Raw genomic sequence first — 6,946 nt, 5'->3', positions numbered from 1 at the left:
GTAGAACATGGATGACTTTTGGGCTTGGCAACCAGACAGCAAAGGCATTTTCTCGGTTCGCTCGGCCTACAAGGTCATCATCAAGATGAAAATTCAGAGAGAAGGTTGGCTAGATGGCAGCGGAGAGTGTTCTGATGGTGCAAAAGAAGAAAGTGCATGGTCATATTTTTGGAAGATCAAAGTCTCCGTTGTATTTATAATTTTTGATTGTTCCATGCCAATATTCTACAACTTTCATATACTTTTGACAACTTTTTATAATATTTTTGGACTAACATATTGATCCAGTGCCCAGTGCCAGTTCCTGTTTGTTGCATGTTTTATGTTTCGCAGAAAACCCATATCAAATGGAGTCCAAACGGGATAAAAACGACCAGAGAATATTTTTGGAATATTTGTGATATTTGAGAAGAAGAATCAACGCGAGACAGTGCCCGAGGGGGCCATGAGGCAGGGGGGCACCCCTGACCCTCGTGAGCACCCCATAAGGCGGTTGTTGCTCTTCTTTTGCCGTAGAAAGCTAATTTTCGTGAAAAAAAATCGTGGCGAAGGTTTCAATCCGATCAGAGTTATGGATCTCCGGATATATAAGAAATGGTGAAAGGGTAGAATACCAGAACACATAAACAGAGAGAGACAGAGAGACAAATCCAATCTCGGAGCGGCTCTCGCCCCTCCCACGCCATGGAGACCATGGACCAGAGGGGAAACCCTTCTCCCATCTAGGGAGAAGGTAAAGGAAGAAGAAGAAGAAGAAGAAGAAGAAGAAGAAGAATAAGAAGGGGGGCTCTCTCCCCCTCTCACGGTGGCGCCGGAACGCCTCCGGGGGCCATCATCATCACCGCGATCTACACCAACACCGCCGTCATCTTCACCAGCATCTCCATCACCTTCCCCCATCTATATTCAGCGGTCCACTCTCCCGCAACCCGCTGTACCCTTTACTTGAACATGGTGCTTTATTCTTCATATTATTATCCAATGATGTGTTGCCATCCTATGATGTCTGAGTAGATTTTCGTTGTCCTTTCGGTAATAGGTGAATTGCTATTATTGGTTTAATTTGCTTGTGGTTATGTTGCTGTCCTATGGTGCTCTCCGTGTCGCGCAAGCGTGAGGGATCCCCGCTGTAGGGTGTTGCAATATGTTTATGGTTTGCTTATTGTTTGTGTTGCGTGAGTGACTGAAACACAAACACGGATAAGTGGGTCATGGCGTATGGGAATAAAGAGGACTTGATACTTTAATGCTATGGTTGGGTTTTAACTTAATGATCTTTAGTAGTTGTGGATGCTTGCTAGAGTTCCAATCATAAGTGAATATGATCCAAGAAGAGAAAGTATGTTAGCTTATGCCTCTCCCACATAAAACTTGCTATCGGTCTAGTAAAGTAGTCAATTTCTTAGGGACAATTTCACAACTCCTACCACCACTTTTCCACACTCGCTATACTAACTTTATTGCTTCTATATCTAAACAGCCCCTACCTTTTATTTATGTGCTCTTTATTATCTTGCAAACCTATCCAAAAATACCTACAAAGTACTTCTAGTTTCATACTTGTTCTAGGTAAAGCGAACGTCAAGCGTGCATAGAGTTGTATCGGTGGTCGATAGAACTTGAGGGAATATTTGTTCTACCTTTAGCTCCTCGTTGGGTTCAACACTCTTACTTATCGAAAGAGGCTACAATTGATCCCCTATACTTGTGGGTTATCACCCGGCGACACTGGAGGTGTATGCGGTGAGGGAGGCTCTCGCCCTAGCTGAGGACCTTGGAGTTCAACGCCTACATGTTGCTTCGGACTGCCTGACAGTGATCAACGACATTCATCAACGCACTGGTGGACAACATGGAGCGGTGATTAGGGAGATCATCAGCCATTCTAGATCCTTTATTTCTTGTACGTTTGGTCATGAACATAGATGTTTTAATGCAGAAGCACACAACTTAGCAAAGCATTCTTGTAACCTAGAAGTAGGTCGTCATTTGTGGTTGGGAATTCCCCACGACCAAAATCTTGTACCCATGAACATCTCTGAATTTTAGTAAAGTGGGACAGGATTTCTCAAAAAAAAAACTTTTCATAAATTGGATTTCTCAAAAAAAAAACTTGTCATAATTTGGGAGTTTTCCCATTTTTCATCCATACGTTTATTCAAAACATTTTATCTCTTAAATTATGTGTCCAAATCTCGAACCATTTTCACCATTGGATTCCTTGCATTGATAGGTTTTCGCAAAGTTTTTTCACAAAAAAATGGACAAAAAAAACTGGACAGAAAAACCAAACCGGGAGCACTTTTTTCCCTTTTCGAAAGAGGCACGACCGTTGGGAAACGTAGCATGCAATTTCAAAAAATTTCCTACGCTCACGCAAGATCTATCTAGGAGATGCATAGCAATGAGAGGGGGAGTGTGTGTCCACGCACCCTCGTAGACCAAAAGCGGAAAGTGTCTACTTAACGCGGTTGATGTAGTCGAACGTCTTCTCGTTCCGACCGATCGAGTACCGAACGTACGGCACCTCCGAGTTCGGCACATGTTCAGCGCAATGACGTCCCATGAGCTCTTGATCCAGTAGAGGGTCGAAGGAGTAGATGAGTTTCGTCAGCACGATGACGTGGTGACAGTGATGGTGATGTGATTCATGCAGGGCTTTGCCTAAGTACTGCGAGAATATGACGGGAGGCGTAAACTGTGGAGGGGAGGCGCCGCACACGGCTTGGACTAATTGGTGTGTCTCTAGGCCCCCCCCATATATGAAGGAGGGAGGGAGAGGAGGCCGGCCTAGGCGCGCCCCAAGTGGGAAGGAGTCCCACTTGGACTCCTAGTTGGATTCGACCCCCCTTCCTTCTACCGGAGGGGGAAAGGGGGAAGGAGAGGGAGTAGGAGAAGGAAAGGGGGGTGGCGCCCCCTTCCCTAGTCCAATTCGGCCTCCTCCCTTGTGGAGGGCGCACTAGCGCCTTGTGGGCTGGTTAGCCTCCCTCCTATGGCCCATATGGCCCATATCTTTCCCCGGTGGGGTTCCGGTAACCCCTCCGGTACTCCGGTATGTACCCGATACACTCAGGAACCCTTCCGGTGTCCGAATACTACCTTCCAATATCAATCTTTACCTCTCGACCATTTCGAGAATCCTCGTCATGTCCTTGATCTCATCCGGGACTCCAAACAACCTTTGGTCACGAAAACACATAACTCATACAATGCATATCATCATTGAACGTTAAGCGTGCGGACCCTACGGGTTCGAGAACTATGTAGACATGACTGAGACACCTATCCGGTCAATAAACAACAACAGAACCTGGATGCTCATATTGGTTTCCGCATATTCTACAAAGATCTTTATCGGTCGAACCGCAATGTCAACATACGTTATTCCCTTTGTCATATGTTACTTGTGCGAGATTCGATCGTCAGTATCTTCATACCTAGTTCAATCTCGTTACCAACAAGTCTCTTTACTCGTTCCGTAATGCATCATCCCGCAACTAACTCATTAGTCACATTGCTTGCAAGGCTTCATATGATGTGCATTATCGATAGGGCCCAGAGATACCTCTCCGATACTCGGAGTGACAAATCCTAATCTCGATCTATGCCAACCCAACAAACACCTTCGGAGATACCTGTAGAGCATCTTTATAATCACCCAGTTACGTTGTGACGTTTGATAACACACAAGGTATTCCTCCAGTGTCCGAGAGTTGCATAATGTCGGTGGGAAACGACACCTATGGGATCACTGGAATCCCTACTACGGTTGTGGGGCGTGGGGATCATGAGAAGAGCGGGACTAGTAGACACCACAAAGGGGATTTACCCCGGTTCGGGCTGCAAAGATGCGTAAAACCCTATGATCCTGCTTTGGTGGATGTATTTAGTGTTCTGGAGCTCTTGAACTAGCTCTGGGTGCTCCTAGGTTCCAAAGAGCCGAATCCTTCTCTCGTGCGCCATGTGCCTCCTTTTATAGGCAAAAGGGGCTGCCACAGTGGCACATAGGAGGTGGAAAGTGCTACAGTGCTGTGAGCTTATCGCTGGTATTACAGGAAAAAGCGCATTTAATGCGGGGCTTAGGTGTCCCTTCACTTTATCGGGGGCGGGAGCGAGGCCCGTCCCGTCTGTCGCCGCTCCTCCTTGCTTCGACACGCGCCTTGGCCAGCGGTGCATGCGGTGCCATGTAGGCAGGCAGACAGATGAGGTGGTGCGGTGATGGAGCCTCCACGAAGGGCTGCATGTTGCCACGAAGGTGCCTGCCCATCTGGTTGGGTCGGCAGCTGCATGCGAACGGCGGCGGAGACTTGGCTGGTGTGGACCTAGCAGTGGCCCTGCTGGCGCGTTTGGCGAGGGCCTTGCCGGGTGGCTCGACAAGGGTCTTGCCGTGGCGCGCTGGCGTCCCCGGCAAGGATCTTGCCGGGGGTCTTGTGGGTTTCTTCGGTGAGGATGGTTGCTTTCTTATCCTCACTTGATCTTGGTTGTTCTTTGTCTTCACAAAGATCTGCATGCCACCACGGAGGTGCCTCCCGAGCCCTGTCCCAATGCGTCTGTCTAGCGTTGGTGGGCTCAAAGGTGTCTCGCTCAGCTGGTGTGGGTGAGCTGCCCCGGCAAGGGTCCTGCCGGGGCTGCCCCGGCAAGGGTCCTGCCGGGGCTGCCCCGGCATGGGTTCTTGCCGGGGAAACCTACTTCGTCCCTCCGATCTTTGTGGCCTTGGTCCTTGTTGTTTCCTTGTTTGTCTTGTGCCTTCGGCTTCTCTCTGGCTTCCCTTTCCTGCTCTGTTATGCGTGGCCGTGGCGGGTGGCTCTGACTGCCCGTGCACAAGTAAAGGGGTCAAAAGGATAGCCCCTACTTTTGTACACCGATAGGAGCCCCCGGGCCTGGGCCACACATAAGCGCAGCACGTTGTTGGGCCAGACCCAGAACAGTGCACGGGCAGTTGGGGCAGATTTTACCGCGGTAACTGCTCCGTCCGCTGTGCTTCTCCATGACCCATGTTGAACGCGTGATGTGGGGGTCGTGTGCGCGCATGACGGAAGGATGCTGGCGTCATCCCGGGGTGGACAGTAAAGAGGCGGCTTGCATGTCTCTTTGAAACCGCAAGGCCGCTGCTCATTTACTGCCCTTGCTTGGGAACCGTCGCTCCACGCGTTCTACTGCGCCCATCCCTCGCGCCATGTTCGCTGCATGCACGACGCAGGGCGAAAGACAGGCACGCGAGATGTGAAAAGTTGTGCACGTGCGTGGGTCGATTCCCACGCGCCTTCAATGGAGCGGGGAGGACGGTCGACGGCCCCGCTTGCTGTCACTTCCACGGGCCGGATTGGCCGAGAGGGGGCGGCCGAGCCTCGCCCCCGCCCCTTTATAAAGAGGGGGGCGGGAGGAACAGTGCCTCTCAACCCTTCGCCACCTGCCTCTCCTTATTCCCGCTTCCTCCTTTCTTCTGCCATGGCGAGGGGGCGTGGCGATGCTTCATCGGTGGCGGCGAGGGTTTCGGCCAGACAGTGCATCGCTCCTCCCCAAGAGCTTGTAGCGGCGGAGCCGACCGCTAGAGGAAGGGGGAGGGGGCGAGGTCGAGTCCGCCGTGGCGCTCGAGGGCGAGGAGGACGGGGCGGTAGATCGGCTTCACCTCCGCCAGCGGCCCCTCCCCCGGTGGAGGGCCATGTCGGGGACAACCCATGCAAGTTCTTCATCAGGCTGTGCTAGCCGCCGCGTCGTCGTCTTCGCCTCCCGACTCCGTTTGCGCGGGAGATGGAGCTGGATCCACCGCAGGCGTTGCGGCTGCATATGAGGGGTTGTGGGAATAGTGGCACATGGGCCGACGTCGAGTTCCCCGCTCCTCACGTCATGTATCTCCATCGAGGGTGGAAGACCTTCGCTCGCATCCACAACTTGACGGAGGGGCTCAGTCTCCATTTCAAACTAATGGAGGGTGGCCTCCTCTCTGTCAAGATCTTTGGGCACCTCGTGACTCGCGCGAGGTGCTGCGTGGAGAGCTCCTCTAACGATGAAGATTCCTCCTCGAGCAACGGTGACGAGGAGGACATCGGCAGCAACGACGAGGGCAGCGGGCGGCAGGATGACGGGTCCGACTAGGCATCGGGCGCCACTCCGGGTGGCACCGGCGACCCCATCATCCGTGTCGCCTGCTCCTTGAACTTCTCGGGGTCGCCTCCTTGGGCGGCTGGCGTGGGGAGGCTGCGGAAGAGGAAGAGGGCGGGCGGCAAGGCCGTCAAGTCGGAGTACGCGGGCACCGACGCCTTCGTTGTGTATTGACGTCCTGCCGCCTCGTCTTCAAGCTCTGCCTCCGGCGCCGCCATCACCATCCAGCCCTTGGATGGCCACCGAGATGTTCTCTTGGTGTCTTCTTCCACTCGTAGCTCGCCTAGGCGCCCCTTTTGCCCTTCTGCTTTCTTGTTCCATTTCCTGAGGAGAGGGACAAGAAAGGGATTACGGGCACCTTATCTCTTTTTAGTCTTATAAGCCTTCGAGCCTTTGTTAATTTTAGAACTTGTAATCCCCTTGCTCATGTTTTCCATTTTGTATGAACTGTACCTGTACGGGATGTTTTTTTAATGAAAAAGGGATGTCTGCCGGGTTTCTCGTTCGCAGGTAGAACCCACGACAAGGAGTGAATCCTCGTTATCTTTAGGATAAACGTTTTTCCCCCCGGCAACAGGCCTTTCCGTCCCCCCACTTCGCTCGACCTTTCTCACGCGCTTTTCGGAGGCAGGGATGAGGTGGGCTTAGGCTCCTCGTTTCATTTCCTTGCTGCCGCGACTACGACCAAACCCGGCCCCAGGAGATGAATCCTAGGGTACTGAATGAGGGGAGCACGGTAGCCTAAGGATAAAACGAGGTTTCACATACCTCAGTCCATAACGAAACGCATGATAGAGGATAGAAGACTTATCTGGATCTGCAGCCCCCGGCAACCTTGGCTTGC

The sequence above is a fragment of the Triticum aestivum genome, chromosome 6B, assembly GCF_018294505.1.
Source record: "Triticum aestivum cultivar Chinese Spring chromosome 6B, IWGSC CS RefSeq v2.1, whole genome shotgun sequence".
Lineage (NCBI taxonomy): Eukaryota > Viridiplantae > Streptophyta > Magnoliopsida > Poales > Poaceae > Triticum > Triticum aestivum.
This window is presented reverse-complemented; position numbering follows the sequence as displayed.